The 17666-nt window shown below is 37.6% G+C and overlaps 1 long non-coding RNA gene across 1 annotated transcript; it reads left to right on the top strand.

Moving 5' to 3' along the window:
* The first annotated feature begins 10017 nt into the window (after positions 1-10017).
* Positions 10018-12924, top strand: LOC146922033 (uncharacterized). Its single transcript, XR_015012343.1, has 2 exons — positions 10018-10151; positions 12651-12924. It is a non-coding gene; the product is annotated as an uncharacterized LOC146922033 (long non-coding RNA).
* Positions 12925-17666: the final 4742 nt, after the last annotated feature.

Raw genomic sequence — 17666 nt, 5'->3', positions numbered from 1 at the left:
CATAGAGGCTTGGTCTAAGATTCGGAAGAAAGATGTGAAGCATATGGGTGTGAGATCCGGTATTGCTCATGAGGCCTATACTCAATGGGTAATAAACCAGGCTGAGGAGATTGGCATGCCTTACCCCGCCATGAGATATGTGTCCGCATCTATTCCAACCATGCCTTTGCCTCTACCCCTGCCTACTCAGGAGAAGTATCAGGAGCATCTAGCTATGGAGAGCCGAGAGAAGCATCAGTGGAAGGCTAGATACTATGAGGCTGAGAATCTGATCATGACCTTGGATGGAAATGATGAGCAGAAGACTCATGAGGTTTTGACATTGAAGAGGGAATTGGCTAAGGCTAGAAAAGAAATTTGAAGAAAAGGATAAGTTGCTTTTGAGGGATTCCAAGAGGGCTAGGGGGCCCGTGACTTCTATGCCCGATATTGCAGCTATGAGTCGGAGTCTGAGTCTAAGGATGACCCTTCCACCTCCTATGCTTGAGGATTGCTATTCCCTGTTGTTGTTCTCAGTTGTTGTTTATGTTGTTTTACATTTCAAAGTCTATCCCTTGGTTTATGTTGTTCTCAGTTGTTGTTTATGTTGTTTTACATTGTGATGTTGGCATGTTTCATCTGGGTATGGTGTTTCAGTTGTTTAGTAGTGTTTACAAATTTCTAATTTGTCTAAAACCTTTCGATAACACAAAAAGAGTCTTTTTGCATATGCATTAACACATCTCATGCATCATATGCATTCATTGGTCACAAAAAACTTCCCTCGTGCTCATTGCCTCCTGGTTTTTTCGCCGCAGTCTGAAAGGTGGCTCGTGCTCGTAAGGTTTATGAACCAGCTAGAGTTCATCAGACAAGATTGTACAAGAGAAGAAACATGGCCAACTTTGAGGAATAGAATGCTCAGCTCCGCGCCGAATTGGCTACTATGAAAGAAGACTTGGCCAAGGCTCATGACACTATGTCTACTCTGATGGCTGCACAAGAACAACCAGCCACATCTGTTCCGGCTACTACTGAAGTGATTCCATCCAACCCATTATCCACAGTGGCTTCTGATGCTCGATTTGTTATGCCCAATGGGCGCCCTTATGGACTCTCAGCTTTCTATGCTCCCAACACTGCAGCCGGTGCTTCTGGTATTGCCAATCAAGGACAGATTCCTACAACAACCTTTGCTCCTACAAATACTTCCATGCCTCAAGCGACTACCGTTGTCACCAATCCTGTGGTACACACTGTGTCTCAGGTAATTAATGTTGACACTCCGCGTGGAGAGGACCCTATAGTAGAGGCTATGAGAGAACAGTGAAGAGAGCTAGCTGGAGAGCTCCGTGAGGTCAAAGCTAGCCGTGAGAATGGTGTTTCTGCTAAGGCTCGTGATCTATGCCTGGTATCCCAGTTTGAGATTCCTAAGAAGTTCAAAGTGCCAGATTTCGATAAATACAATGGATCTTCGTGTCCACATAGCCACGTCATTCGGTACGTCCGGTACGTCCGGAAGATGGCCAACTACGCAGATAATAATGCACTGATGATCCACTGCTTCCAGGACAGCCTGGCAGAAGATGCGGCAGACTGGTACACTGGCTTGAGTAAAGACAATATCCATACTTTTGAGGAACTCGCTGCTGCTTTTGAAAATCATTATGAGTTCAATACCCACTTGAAGCCGAACAGGGATTCTCTCAAGTCTTTATCTCAGAAGGCAGACGAAACTTTCCGTGAATATGCTCAGAGATGGAGAGGGGTAGCTGCCCGTGTTTCTCCTCGGCTTGATGAGGAAGAACTGACGCAGACATTCCTGAAGACTCTGAAGAAGGAATATGTTGAAAGAATGATAGTCTCCGCGCCAAATAACTTCTCTGACATGGTTACCATGGGAACTCGTCTAGAGGAGGCTGTCAGGGAAGGTATCATTGTTCTTGAAAAGGGTGAATCCTCAGCTAGTGCGCCAAAGAAGTATGGTAACGACCACCATAAAAAGAAAGAATCTGAGGTAGGGATGATGTCCGGTAACCAATCCACAGCTGTTGTCTCTCCTATTAATGCTGCTCAGTTATCTCTACCCTACCAATATATGCAGTACTCTCAACATCCCTTCTTCCCGCCATTCTACCAGCAATATCCTCTGCCATCGGGTCAACCACCAGTGCCTGTTAATGCCATTGCTCAGCAGGTACAACAGCAGCCTCCTGCTCAACAGCTACAGCCGCAACAACAGGGCCCTTGGCCTAAGACTTATTTTCCACCAATACCAATGTGGTATGCTGATCTGCTCCCAACTCTACTTGCTAAAGGGCATTGCGTCACCAGGCCAGGCAAGCCTCCGCCTACGCCATTGCCTCCCAGGTTCCGACAGGATCTCAGATGTGAATTCCATCAGGGCGCTTAGGGCCACGATGTTGAAGGGTGTTACGCTTTGAAGTACGTTGTAAAGGATTTAATAGACAGAGGACGGTTGACTTTTGAAAACAGTGTTCCACACGTTCTTGACAATCCACTTCCAGACCATGCAGTTGTTAACATGATTGAGGCTTTTGATAAAGTTGAAACATCCCGGGTTTCCCAAGAAGTCCCCGCTTTAAATGTCCGTAATGTTGCTACTCCTTTGGTGCCGCTACATGTCAAGCTTTGCCAAGCCTCCTTGTTTAATCATGATCATACTTCCTGTTCAGAGTGTCTTCAGAATCCTATGGGTTGTTGTACAGTGCAGGACGACATACAGAGCCTAATGGACAATAAGTGTAACAGCCCGATTTTCGCTAGTTTTATTTTGTTATTTATTTATGTGTGTTATATGTGCTCTTATGTGATTATTTGCCTCTGTGTGTATTTTTGGTTGGGAATTGTAGAATTCGGTGTTAGAAGGGTATTTTAGTCATTTTGGACTTAGGGGCATTTTGGTCATTTTGAGGGCAGTGGCAATTTTGTAATTTTTGCAGAAAGTTATTTTTAGTGCTTAGTAAGAGTATTATTTTACCAAGTTACTAGAGAGGGGTAGTAATTATTTTAATTACCATTAAGTGACCGTTAGTGTTATAAATTACCATTAAGTGAGTAGTGACATTTTGGGTGTTAGAATAGAAATGGGTTAGGCCCATTAAGGTTTGTGAGATAAGCCCGTTAAGTGAGCCTTTATAAACTAATGTTAGTGAGAAGAGATAGGGTTACAACATTTTCATTTCATTTTTCATTTGAGAAGAGAAGAGATAGAGGCTAGAGAGAAGAACAAGTGCAAGGGTTAGAGGCAAGAAGGATTCATCATCTAGGAGCTAAATTGAAGCTTGGGTTAGAGAATCTTGGTGCTAGAGATAAGAGGGTTAGGTTTCAACCATAATTCATCTCTTTTTCTCTTTACCCATTTTTATGAAATTGATGAATTGAACCTAATTGATTGTAAATTCGTGTTCATGTTTTGATGCAATGTTTGAGTATGTAAATTAAATATTAATTGAGTTGTTAGTGATGAAATTACATGCTTAATTTGTGGTTATATGTGAGCTTTGCATTTTTGTTCAAAAATGGTGATATGAGATGTTGTTGTGATGAATTGTTGGTGAATTCATGATGTTTAGCTGCTGTTGTTGTTGATAGATGTTGTTGTTGATGATTAAAACATTGGGTAATCATAATTGAAGAGTTTGATATGACTTTGTGTTGTTTTGTTTGAAGTTTGATGAGAAATGGGTCAAATGATGGTTTTTGTTGTAAGGATGTTTTGATGCAAGTTTTACATGATTTTGAGTGTCTTTTCATGTTTAGAAATGTTTAAACAAACTTTGGGATCAAATTTGAGCTTTGGGAAGTCAAAATTGGGGTTTTGGGGTGAAAAAGTGAGTTTTTCTCGTAACAGGACTGTCCCAACTCGCCACAGCGAGTGGGAGGCGAGTTGGAGGCGAGCAGGAGGTGCTTCTGGTGAGCTTACTCGCCTCGCGAGTAGATTTACTCGCCACGGCGAGCTGCACAGTGGCAGCATCCCCTGTTTTGCGTTCTTGCGTCTTTTTCCCTCGTTTCTGTTTTGAATTGGCTTTCGGTGTAAACATGAAAGTTGTAGATAATTTTGTTAGCTTTCCAATGACTTTGGTTTGACTTGAAAATGATTCTTGGTTTTTTAGTTATGAGGTAAATACTCCAAGGTGGTCTTGGTGAAATTTTACGAAAAATCCGCATAACTCTTTCTAAATCGACCCAAACCCTTTGGATTGTTTCGAAACTTCAAACTTATGTTTTATGAGTTCAATTAAGGTGTTTAGTAGTATTTAAACTATGAGGTGAGGGATTTAACTTGTTTTGCTTAGAAAATGGAAAATTTCTTGAAAAGTGTTTCGGTGAGACGAATTTTGTGAATTTTATGAATTCATCGTATTTGGCCGATGAAATGCTTATGTAACCTCTACTGCACATATGTGTGACTTGTGAGGATACATGGCATATGCAATTGAGCTCGTTTACTTGGTTTTGGCTTAGGTGCTCAATTATTTTCAACGTTGTGTTTTTTTGGAGACAAACTTAGTATAAAATGATTTTTGAGAGCCAACTGCTTATGAACCCTTTATGAATAGATTAATATGACTATGAAATGGTGTATGAATGGTTATTGAGTGATGAATATGATGTTTGTGATCATATGTTGTATTTGTTCCTTTATTTGATTTGTGAGGAATTATGTGGAAATGTGGCAACTATATGTTGATTTATGTGAAGATGATTGGTGGTGCAATTATGTGACAACTTCATGTTGTGTAATTTTGATGTTGTTGGTGATTGTATATATGTTAAATTGGTGGTGAATTGTTGATGATTGCATATATACAAGTATTGGTGATGGTGAGGTGATTATTGTTTGTGTGAACATATGCCTTTGTAGTTGAATCATATGTTCATGCATTCATGACTGATGGTGGTGGATTTTATATCCAAGACTGATGGTGGCGGATTTTATATCCAATAGAGGTGAGTACGATGTTTTTGTTGCATCGAAGGTGACGACCTTGAGGTGTTTTGGTACCACATGCATCTAGAGAAGAGTCTAGAACATTGCATGCATTTGAATAATTGATGAGTTGTGTCATAATTGAATATATGACTTGGTGAATTTGTGTATTGGTGAAATTTGGTGAATGTTGTGATTTTGTGGATGGATGTATATGTACATTGGTGAATTTTGTGGATGGTTGTGAATAATTGTATTATGCTCTAATTGCATGTCTTAATTGTTTGTGCTTATACACTTGGTGAATCAATTGATGTTGGTTATTTTAATAATAATGATGAGGTGATATTTGTATATGTATATATACATATATGATGTGGTGATGTTCTTTGATAATGATGATGGCTTGCTTATAACTACGATATGATGAATTGTACTTGTTGAGATAAGCATGATAGATGAGTAATGAAGTGAGTAATGTTTTCATTGATTGATGTTGATAAATGATGAGCTTTTGTTGATGACTTGATTAGAGGTGGAATATGCATGCTATGCTATAATGTGATAGCTTGAAATGTAAGTGACGGGGGATATTAATAATCATGTGATGCTAGTGTTCTAGGAGGGAGGGTTATGTATATGTGATACGTGTATGATACACTTGTTGATATGAACTTGAAATGATGATATGGAATGGTTTTGAATGGTATGAGAATCATGAATACTTGTGAATACATGTATGATTTGTTATTCTGTATTCTTGAATATATCTTTCATTTCCAATGGTCTTGTTTAAATCTTTTATGGATTATGATGATGTAATGCTAACCCTCAGTGGTATGTGGTGGACCGCCTACCTCTCTGTATGGATGGGTAGACGGCGTGCAGGATGCTTAGTTGTTTGTTTGTTGATGCCGAGGAGTGGAGTTCCTCTTTTATCTATGCAAGTGTCTAGATTAGGGCTCTGATCTAGGGTAGTTCTTGCATGTTGTTTTATTTGATTATGTATTTGGATTTGAGATGTTATGCTTGTTGAGATTTGGAGGATACACTTGTATTAAGTTGAGATTTGGAGATGTTTATGAATTATATGTAGATTCCGCTGCTATGTTATGTAACATGATCTTTATGCATGTATGTTTTGTGGTTTATTCGAAGACGTAACATCTATTTCTAGAGTATGTCGGATGTATTCGCGTGTTTTACCGCTTATTAGAAGTAGGGTGTTACAAGTTGGTATCAGAGCCGTGGTCGGTCTTGTCCGGACTAGTATTCTTGAATTTCCTGTTGTATGCGACATGTACGAGAGTACGGTCGGTACTTGTTGTGTTGTTCTGTTCTTTTAGGCGGGTTTGAGCGTAGTGGGGGAGTAGAAGTTTGTTTCAGGTTTGTTGGGTCTGGCAAGGGAAGGTATCTTTGGCTGCGGAGGCTCAGTTGGTTGTGGTTTGTGTTAAGGTTCCTGTTGATTTTGAGTTGGATTTTGTGTGTCTTTCGTTGAAGCATATGGACGTAATTTTCGGTATGGATTGGATGTTGACTTTTGGTGTTAACATTAATTGTTTGACCAAGAGTGTAACGTTTTCTAAGCCGGTGGCTGAGGAAGGGGGTAAGTTCTTGACCGCGGAGCAAGTGAAGAAGTCTTTGGATGGCGAAGCTAGTGTGTTCATGATGTTTGCTTCCTTGAAGGAAAGTAGTCAGAAAGGTGTTGGTGATTTGCCGGTAGTGCAAGAGTTTCCAGAAGTTTTTCCGGACGACGTTACCGAGTTACCTCCGGAGAGGGAAGTTGAGTTTGCAATTGATTTGGTACCTGGAACGAGTCCTATTTCGATTGCGCCGTATCGGATGTCTGCATCAGAGTTGGGAGAGTTGAAGAAGCAGTTAGAAGAGTTGTTGGAGAAACAGTTTATCAGGCCAAGTGTTTCGCCGTGGGGAGCTCCTGTGTTGTTGGTTAAGAAGAAAGATGGAAGCATGAGGTTATGTGTGGATTATCGGCAGTTGAACAAAGTGACAATAAAGAATCGGTATCCGCTCCCGAGGATTGATGATTTGATGGATCAGTTGGTTGGTGCAGAAGTGTTTAGCAAGATTGACTTGAGATCAGGATATCATCAGATTAGAGTAAAGGCAGAAGATATATCCAAAACTGCGTTCAGAACGAGGTACGGACACTATGAGTATTACGTGATGCCATTTGGAGTGTCTAATGCGCCAGGTGTCTTCATGGAGTATATGAATAGAATATTTCATCCTTTTCTGGACCGTTTTGTGGTGGTGTTTATAGATGATATTTTGGTATATTTGTAGTCTGAAGAAGAACATGCCGAGCATTTGAGGATTGTGTTGGGAGTGTTGAAAGAGAAGAGGTTGTTTGCTAAGTTGTCGAAGTGTGAGTTTTGGTTGCAGGAAGTGAGTTTCCTTGGTCATGTGATTTCTAAAGGTGGCATTGCCGTGGATCCATCGAAGGTTGATGCAGTGTTGCAGTGGGAATCACCTAAGTCTGTTTTTGAGGTTAGAAGCTTTCTTGGATTGGCAGGTTATTATCGGAGGTTCATTGAGGGATTCTCTAAGTTGGCGTTGCCATTGACGCAGTTGACTCGGAAAGGACAAGCTTACGTTTGGGATGCTAAGTGCGAGAAGAGTTTCCAAGAGTTGAAGAAGAGGTTGACGTCAGCTCCAGTGTTGATTTTGCCGAATCTGAAGGAATCGTTTGTTGTGTATTGTGATGCTTCTAAGATGGGTCTTGGTGGTATGCTTATGCAGAATCGTCAGGTTGTGGCTTATGCTTCAAGGCAGTTGAAAGTGCATGAGAAGAACTATCCGACTCATGATTTGGAATTAGCGGCCGTTGTGTATGTGTTGAAGATTTGTAGGCATTATCTGTATGGTTCTAAGTTTGAGGTGTTCAGTGATCACAAGAGTTTGAAGTATTTGTTTGACCAGAAGGAGTTGAATATGAGGCAGAGGAGATGGTTGGAGTATCTTAAGGATTTTGATTTCCAGTTGAGTTATCATCCTGGAAAGGCCAATATTGTTGCTGATGCTTTGAGTAGGAAGTCGTTGCATATGTCTGCTTTGATGGTGAAAGAGTTAGAGTTGATTGAGCAGTTTCGAGATTTGAGCTTGGTTAGTGAATTGACAACGGATGGTGTGAGGTTGGGAATGTTGAAACTGACGAGTAATATTCTGGAAGAGATCAAGAATGGTTAGAAGGGAGATTTGGAACTTGTAGATCGAGTAGTGTTGGTTAACCAAGGCAAAGGTGGGGATTTCAGGTTGGATGAGAACGGTGTTTTGATGTTTCGTGATCGTGTTTGTGTACCAAGTGTTCTTGAGCTTAAGAAGCAGATTTTGGAAGAAGGTCACAGAAGTAGTTTGAGTATTCATCCAGGAGTGACTAAGATGTATCAAGATTTAAAGAAGTTGTTTTGGTGGCCTGGGATGAAAAAGGATATTACAGAGTTTGTGTATGCTTGTTTGGTGTGTCAGAAGTCTAAGATTGAACATCAGAAACCGTCGGGTTTGATGCAACCGTTGTTTGTGCCAGAGTGGAAGTGGGATAGTATCTCTATGGACTTTGTGGGAGCGTTGCCGAAGACTGTTAAGGGTTTTGATTCTATTTGGGTGATTGTTGATCGGTTGACGAAGTCGGCACATTTTGTTCCTATTAAGACTGGTATGTCTGTGGCGAAGTTGGCTGAGATCTACATTGAGCAGATTGTTAGATTGCATGGTGTTCCTTCTAGTATTGTGTCGGATCGGGATCCGAGGTTTACTTCTAAGTTTTGGGAGAGTTTGCAAGCTGCTTTGGGGACTAAGTTGAGGTTGAGTTCTGCTTATCATCCCCAGACTGATGGTCAGACGGAGAGGACTATTCAGAGTTTGGAAGATTTGTTGAGAGCTTGTGTGTTGGAGCAAGGTGTCAGTTGGATTGAATGTTTACCGTTGATTGAGTTTACTTACAACAAAAGTTTTCATTCTAGTATCGGGATGGCACCGTTTGAGGCTTTGTATGGTCGGAGGTGTAGAACTCCTTTGTGTTGGTATGAGTCAGGAGAGAGTGCTTTGTTAGGACCGGAAGTTGTGCAAGAGACGACCGAGAAGGTTAAGATGATTCAAGAGAAGATGAGAGCGTCTCAGAGTAGGCAGAAAAGTTATCATGATAAGAGGAGGAAAGACCTTGAGTTTCAGGTTGGTGATCACGTGTTTTTGAGAGTGAATCCTGTAACTGGTGTTGGTCGTGCTTTGAAGTGTCGGAAGTTGACTCCTCGTTTTGTTGGACCGTTTGAGATTATTGAGAAGGTTGGGGTTGTAGCGTATCGGATTGCGTTACCGCCATCTTTGTCGAATCTTCATGATGTGTTTCATGTGTCTCAGTTGAGGAAGTATGTGTATGATGCGTCTCATGTGATTCAAGTGGATGATTTGGAAGTAAGGGATAATTTGACCGTTGAGACTTGGCCAGTTAGGATTGAGGATCGTGAAGTGAAGCGTTTGCGTGGCAAGGAGGTCGTTTTGGTTAAAGTGATTTAGGTTGGACCGACCGGTGAGAGTGCCACTTGGGAATCGGAGAGTAGGATGAGAGTTGCGTATCCAGAGTTGTTTCCTTCAGGTAATTTTCGAGGGCGAAAATTCTTTTTAGTGGGGGAGAGTTGTAACAGCCCGATTTTCGCTAGTTTTATTTTATTATTTATTTATGTGTGTTATATGTGCTCTTATGTGATTATTTGCCTCTGTGTGTATTTTTGGTTGGGAATTGTAGAATTCGGTGTTAGAAGGGTATTTTAGTCATTTTGGACTTAGGGGCATTTTGGTCATTTTGAGGGCAGTGGCAATTTTGTAATTTTTGCAGAAAGTTATTTTTAGTGCTTAGTAAGAGTATTATTTTACCAAGTTACTAGAGAGGGGTAGTAATTATTTTAATTACCATTAAGTGACCGTTAGTGTTATAAATTACCATTAAGTGAGTAGTGACATTTTGGGTGTTAGAATAGAAATGGGTTAGGCCCATTAAGGTTTGTGAGATAAGCCCGTTAAGTGAGCCTTTATAAACTAATGTTAGTGAGAAGAGATAGGGTTACAACATTTTCATTTCATTTTTCATTTGAGAAGAGAAGAGATAGAGGCTAGAGAGAAGAACAAGTGCAAGGGTTAGAGGCAAGAAGGATTCATCATCTAGGAGCTAAATTGAAGCTTGGGTTAGAGAATCTTGGTGCTAGAGGTAAGAGGGTTAGGTTTCAACCATAATTCATCTCTTTTTCTCTTTACCCATTTTTATGAAATTGATGAATTGAACCTAATTGATTGTAAATTCGTGTTCATGTTTTGATGCAATGTTTGAGTATGTAAATTAAATATTAATTGAGTTGTTAGTGATGAAATTACATGCTTAAGTTGTGGTTATATGTGAGCTTTGCATTTTTGTTCAAAAATGGTGATATGAGATGTTGTTGTGATGAATTGTTGGTGAATTCATGATGTTTAGCTGTTGTTGTTGTTGATAGATGTTGTTGTTGATGATTAAAACATTGGGTAATCATAATTGAAGAGTTTGATATGACTTTGTGTTGTTTTGTTTGAAGTTTGATGAGAAATGGGTCAAATGATGATTTTTGTTGTAAGGATGTTTTGATGCAAGTTTTACATGATTTTGAGTGTCTTTTCATGTTTAGAAATGTTTAAACAAACTTTGGGATCAAATTTGAGCTTTGGGAAGTCAAAATTGGGGTTTTGGGGTGAAAAAGTGAGTTTTTCTCGTAACAGGACTGTCCCAACTCGCCACAGCAAGTGGGAGGCGAGTTGGAGGCGAGCAGGAGGTGCTTCTGGTGAGCTTACTCGCCTCGCGAGTAGATTTACTCGCCACGGCGAGCTGCACAGTGGCAGCATCCCCTGTTTTGCGTTCTTGCGTCTTTTTCCCTCGTTTCTGTTTTGAATTGGCTTTCGGTGTAAACATGAAAGTTGTAGATAATTTTGTTAGCTTTCCAATGACTTTGGTTTGACTTGAAAATGATTCTTGGTTTTTGAGTTATGAGGTAAATACTCCAAGGTGGTCTTGGTGAAATTTTACGAAAAATCCGCATAACTCTTTCTAAATCGACCCAAACCCTTTGGATTGTTTCCAAACTTCAAACTTATGTTTTATGAGTTCAATTAAGGTGTTTAGTAGTATTTAAACTATGAGGTGAGGGATTTAACTTGTTTTGCTTAGAAAATGGAAAATTTCTTGAAAAGTGTTTCGGTGAGACGAATTTTGTGATTTTTATGAATTCATCGTATTTGGCCGATGAAATGCTTATGTAACCTCTACTGCACATATGTGTGACTTGTGAGGATACATGGCATATGCAATTGAGCTCGTTTACTTGATTTTGGCTTAGGTGCTCAATTATTTTCAACGTTGTGTTTTTTTGGAGACGAACTTGATCTAAAATGATTTTTGAGAGCCAACTGCTTATGAACCCTTTATGAATAGATTAATATGACTATGAAATGGTGTATGAATGGTTATTGAGTGATGAATATGATGTTTGTGATCATATGTTGTATTTGTTCCTTTATTTGATTTGTGAGGAATTATGTGGAAATGTGGCAACTATATGTTGATTTATGTGAAGATGATTGGTGGTGCAATTATGTGACAACTTCATGTTGTGTAATTTTGATGTTGTTGGTGATTGTATATATGTTAAATTGGTGGTGAATTGTTGATGATTGCATATATACAAGTATTGGTGATGGTGAGGTGATTATTGTTTGTGTGAACATATGCATTTGTAGTTGAATCATATGTTCATGCATTCATGACTGATGGTGGTGGATTTTATATCCAAGACTGATGGTGGCGGATTTTATATCCAATTGAGGTGAGTACGATGATTTTGTTGCATCGAAGGTGACGACCTTGAGGTGTTTTGGTACCACATGCATCTAGAGAAGAGTCTAGAACATTGCATGCATTTGAATAATTGATGAGTTGTGTCATAATTGAATATATGACTTGGTGAATTTGTGTATTGGTGAAATTTGGTGAATGTTGTGATTTTGTGGATGGATGTATATGTACATTGGTGAATTTTATGGATGGTTGTGAATAATTGTATTATGCTCTAATTGCATGTCTTAATTGTTTGTGCTTATACATTTGGTGAATCAATTGATGTTGGTTATTTTAATAATAATGATGAGGTGATATTTGTATATGTATATATACATATATGATGTGGTGATGTTCTTTGATAATGATGATGGCTTGCTTATAACTTCGATATGATGAATTGTACTTGTTGAGATAAGCATGATAGATGAGTAATGAAGTGAGTAATGTTTTCATTGATTGATGTTGATAAATGATGAGCTTTTGTTGATGACTTGATTAGAGGTGGAATATGCATGCTATGCTATAATGTGATAGCTTGAAATGTAAGTGACGGGGGATATTAATAATCATGTGATGCTAGTGTTCTAGGAGGGAGGGTTATGTATATGTGATACGTGTATGATACACTTGTTGATATGAACTTGGAATGATGATATGGAATGGTTTTGAATGGTATGAGAATCATGAATACTTGTGAATACATGTATGATTTGTTATTCTGTATTCTTGAATATATCTTTCATTTCCAATGGTCTTGTTTAAATCTTTTATGGATTATGATGATGTAATGCTAACCCTCAGTGGTCTGTGGTGGACCGCCTACCTCTCTGTATGGATGGGTAGACGGCGTGCAGGATGCTTAGTTGTTTGTTTGTTGATGCCGAGGAGTGGAGTTCCTCTTTTATCTATGCAAGTGTCTAGATTAGGGCTCTGATCTAGGGTAGTTCTTGCATGTTGTTTTATTTGATTATGTATTTGGATTTGAGATGTTATGGTTGTTGAGATTTGGAGGATACACTTGTATTAAGTTGAGATTTGGAGATGTTTATGAATTATATGTAGATTCCGCTGCTATGTTATGTAACATGATCTTTATGCATGTATGTTTTGTGGTTTATTCGAAGACATAACATCTATTTCTAGAGTATGTCGGATGTATTCGCGTGTTTTACCGCTTATTAGAAGTAGGGTGTTACAATAAGTACTTGGTTGTCAGCGACGTTTGTATGATTGTGCCGGTGTTTCATGATTCTCCTACCAAAAGTGTACCTCAGACAAGGGAAGTGGAACCCTTGGTGATCAGGCTACCTGGCTCAGTGTCCTATGCCTCTCCTAAAGCAATCCCTTACAAGTACAATGCGACCATGATTGAGAATGGGGTAGAAGTGCCTCTGGTATCCCCAGCCACGGTTAGAAATATTGCTGAAGAAACTACAACTCTGAGAAGTGGGAGGGTCCGTCCACCCTTGTTCCAAAAGAAGGTTGTTACACCTGCTGCCGCAGTAACTCCACTAGTTGCTCCTCCTATTGATAAGAATGCCAGCCCATCGGGTCAGTCCATTGAAGAGTCTAATCTGGACGAGATTCTGAGGCTCATTAAAAAGAGCGATTATAAGATTGTAAACTAGTTGCTGCAAACTCCGTCAAAAATATCCATCTTTTCTTCCTCAATTCTCGCAGAAGTTAGATGTTAGAAAGGGATATACAAACATATAACTAATTATATATATCTCTCAAAATCCAGCCTTTCCTTCATCATCTTCTTAAGCAAGTATGTGTGCAAGAAAAATAATAACATTTAATTTGTGAATTTAAACTCCTATGATGAAAAACAGGACGAAAAAATAGAGTGAAGAGAGCTATTCCTGCTCCAACGCCAAAGCTGACGAAGCTTTTGATTAGTTACGAAAAAAGTTTTTGGAAATAACTAATTAAAATCCTCATCAGTTTTGGGGTTGGAGTTGGAATGGTTCTCTCACTCTGTTTTATTCATATTGTTTTTCATTGTAGGTGTTTTAACTAACAAATTAATCATTTTGATTGTTCATGGAGACTTTCTTAATTAAGAAGAAACTTTAAGAAGAAGAAGAAGAATAAGAAGATTGAGACGGACTCTAAAGATAAACTGTATTTACAAAAACTTATATGAAAATTTACTGAATGTAAGAAGTGAAATCTTAAAAGCAATACTAGATTCAGTAATATCTTAACTTGGTGTAAGATTGAGTACCTTTAACACAAAATGGTTTCATAATAGATTACGACCAATATGATAATCAATCTAAATTTTTATTAAAATCCATATTGCATGGTAGTAGGTGAGACGAGGGCAATAATGTCAAATCCCTCCCATCAAAGTTTGCAACAACTCTTTCTATTCAAAATTTGACGGGTTTTGACATTATTGCCCTCATCTCACCTACTTTCTTGCAATATGGTCCCTCGAACCTACATAATATTGATTTTATTATTAACTTGAAATGACACTTACACCCTTTCCTTCTCACTCAAAGGAAAAATTAGAATGTCATTTTCGTCTTTTATATATATGGTAAATGAAATAGATCAAGGGAAAAGAAAGTTCTAGCAAAATAGGGTTTTGTTCCTAGGAGATGGGACGTGGGATGATTGAGATTAAGAAGATTCAAAACAACACCACAAGGCAATTGACATTTTCAAAAAGAAGAATTGGACTGTTGAAGAACACTCGTGAGCTTGTGAAGCTCTAATTGGAATCATCATTTTGTCAAGCACCAGAAAGCTCTCTCAGTATTGCTCTGATTCCACTAGGTATATGTATTTACCCTTCATTTTGTTTTATATTTTCTCTTAAATCCCTAGAATTGTAAAGTTGTTTGATTTGTGTGATGTAAACTGATTTGTAGAGGAGAATCGCAGCTTACTTGTAAAATAGTGTAGTGTGAATTGAAAAAAGTGGAAGTCCCACATCGGCCGGATCCCACACGTTAGTAGTGTTTATATAGTGGGGCGTACCTCTAAGGAGGTGCATAATTAAGTGAAAAAAAAGAACTAAATGAAAAATATATATTTATGTATTTTATTATTTGGAAATGATAAATTAAATAATTAATAAAATTATTACTAGAAAGTGCTTTCTTAGTCCTTAAGTTATGCTAAAATATTTTTTAACACAATATAGAATATTTTGGAACACAATCTGAAATATTTTAGTATGCAATCTAATATATTTTAGTGTTTGATCTGAAATAATTTTACAAAGCAAGATATCCAAGAGAAAAATATAAAATGAAATGTGGAAAGGTAGATATACAAGTAAGCTGCGATTCTCCTCTACAAATGTGTTTACATCACATAAATCAAACAACTTTACAATTCTAGGGATCTAAGAGAAAAATAAAAAACAAAATGAAGGGTAAATATATATACCTAAGTGTTATAGATACATGTGATTGCAGAAAGTTGGAAAAGGTGATTGGAGACAGAGCAATACTGAGACAGTTTTCCCGTGCTTAAGAAAATGATGAGTCCAATTTGAGCTTCACATAGTATAGAAAGCTCACGAGTCTTCTTCAACAATCCAGTTCTTCTTTTGAAAATGTCAATTGCCTTGTGGTTTTGTTTTGAATCTTCTTAATTCAAATCTTCCCACTCAATCTTCCCACGACCCATCTCTTAAAATAAAACCCTAGCTTGCTAGAACTTTCTTTTCCTTTGATCTATTTCATGTACCACATATAAAAGAAACAATAGACTATATAGCAACTTTATGAAGGCTAACTTAAACGGGCGAAAATGCCATTATAAATTTTACTGATTTGAGAGAGAAGGAAAGCGTGTAAGTGTCATTTCAATATGTGGGGTCATGAACAATGAAAACAAAGGGACCATATTGCATGAAAGTAGGTGAGATGAGGGCAATAATGTCAAAACCCATCAAATATAGAACATAAAGAGTTGTTGCAAACTTGCAAGAGCTATGACACTTGCTGTTTAGTTTGTATCATGAAGGGAAATATCTGAAATTTTCTAAAATAAGAAATAGGTAAAAATATTAAAATTGCTATAAATGGAATTTTGGAGATTTGTTTTGAAACCACAATGATAAAGAATTCATGTGTACAACATTCATTTCCATGTGCCAACAAGAGTCCAATCAACATATATTTTGAAATTAAGTTTCAAGAACATAGTGTTAGTTGCAACCATTTGCTTTTCAAAACATGTTACAAGCATTTGGTAAATAAAAGTAATAAATTGGTGAAATATATATGTTTTCGTCTAGCAAATGTAGTTTTCATCATGCAAATCATATACATTTTCAAAGACCAGTCATCATATAAATGTTGTACATACAGATTCTTATTCATTGTGGTTTAAAAACAAATCTCCAAAATTCCATTTATAGCAATTTTTATATTTTTACCTTTATCTTATTTCAGTAAATTTCATATATTTTCCTTCATGATACAAACCAAATAGCAAGTGTCATAACTTTGACAAGTTTCCAACAACTCTTTATGTTCAACATTTGATGGGTTTTGAAATTATTAGAAGTAGAAGAAAGGAAGAAAGACTCATCAACACAAGTCAAAGGAGGAAGAAGAGAAGAAAAGCACAGGAAGCATCAACTGTGAATTTTCGGTGTGTAGAATGCATTGTGTGAGCTCTCTATTTATAGAGAAAATTCACAACTAATAAGTGAGAAACTTTGGGAACAAGTAATACATTACTTTGACGTTAAGTTTTTCACATATTAGATCTAGTACAAAAATATCTCAATTGAGTACCAAAATATATTATATTATGTACCAAAATATATTTGAGTACCAAAATATATTATATTATGTACCAAAATATATTTTAGATCAAGCACTAAAAATATTAGATTGCATACTAAAATAATTCAGATTGTGTTCCAAAATATTCTAGATTGCATTCAAAAATATTTTAGCATAACTTGGGGACTAAGAAAGAACTTTCTAGTAATGATTTTATTAATTATTTAATTTATCATTTCCAAATAATATATATATATATATATATATGTGTGTGTGTGTGTGTAAATTTTTTTTTTTGAAGAAATGTGTGTGTATATATATATATATATTTTATTTAGTGCTTACTTTGTTGACTTAATTATGCACCTCCTTAGAGGTACACCCCCACTATATAAACACCACAAATGTGTGGGATCCATCCGATGTGGGACTTCCAGTTTTTTCAATTCACACTACACTAGTTCTACCCATTATGGGAATTTGTGTTTAGTCAATTACTCAATTTCCACACATGCTCTTAACAAATGGTTTCGAGAAATATCGTCAGACGTCTCCATATAATTTTCTAGTAAACAAAGGTGTCGCCTACAACTTTAACCATTGCATAGCGGATACTATTTCAATTTAACAAGAGTTTCTATTACCTCATCCTTCTTTCGCTGCAGGATCATGATTTCTCAATCCTTATCATAGTATGCTCTATCACTTCATGTCTTGTTATTACCCATTGAATCTAAGTCTTGGGATCTCCAGTCATGTAGGTCGGGTTACCATCACTCAGAGAGCTATATGTATTAGTCCCAGCCTACTGGAAGTATCTTGGATTTTCTCTCTATTTAGTCCTTTCGTCAAAGGATCCGCTAAGTTTTCATTAGTATGTACAAAATTAACTCTAGCCGTTCCAATAGAGTTACTCTATCTAATCATGTTGTGTTTCCGATTTATATGTTGTATCTTTCCATTATAATAAGGATTCTTAATCTTTGCAATAGTCATGGTACTATCACAATTAACTAACACAGCTGGTAACAGTTTCTCCCATTAAGGGATCTCAGGTGGCAAGCATCTTAGCCAACTTGCTTCTTCACTAGCAGTAGCT

This window comes from Medicago sativa, chromosome 5 (assembly GCF_051527215.1).
Source record: "Medicago sativa cultivar Bolivia chromosome 5, Bolivia_mono, whole genome shotgun sequence".
In the NCBI taxonomy this organism is placed as follows: Eukaryota; Viridiplantae; Streptophyta; class Magnoliopsida; order Fabales; family Fabaceae; genus Medicago; species Medicago sativa.
The sequence above is the reverse complement of the archived record's forward strand: the minus strand, read 5'-3'. Positions and strand labels throughout refer to the sequence as shown.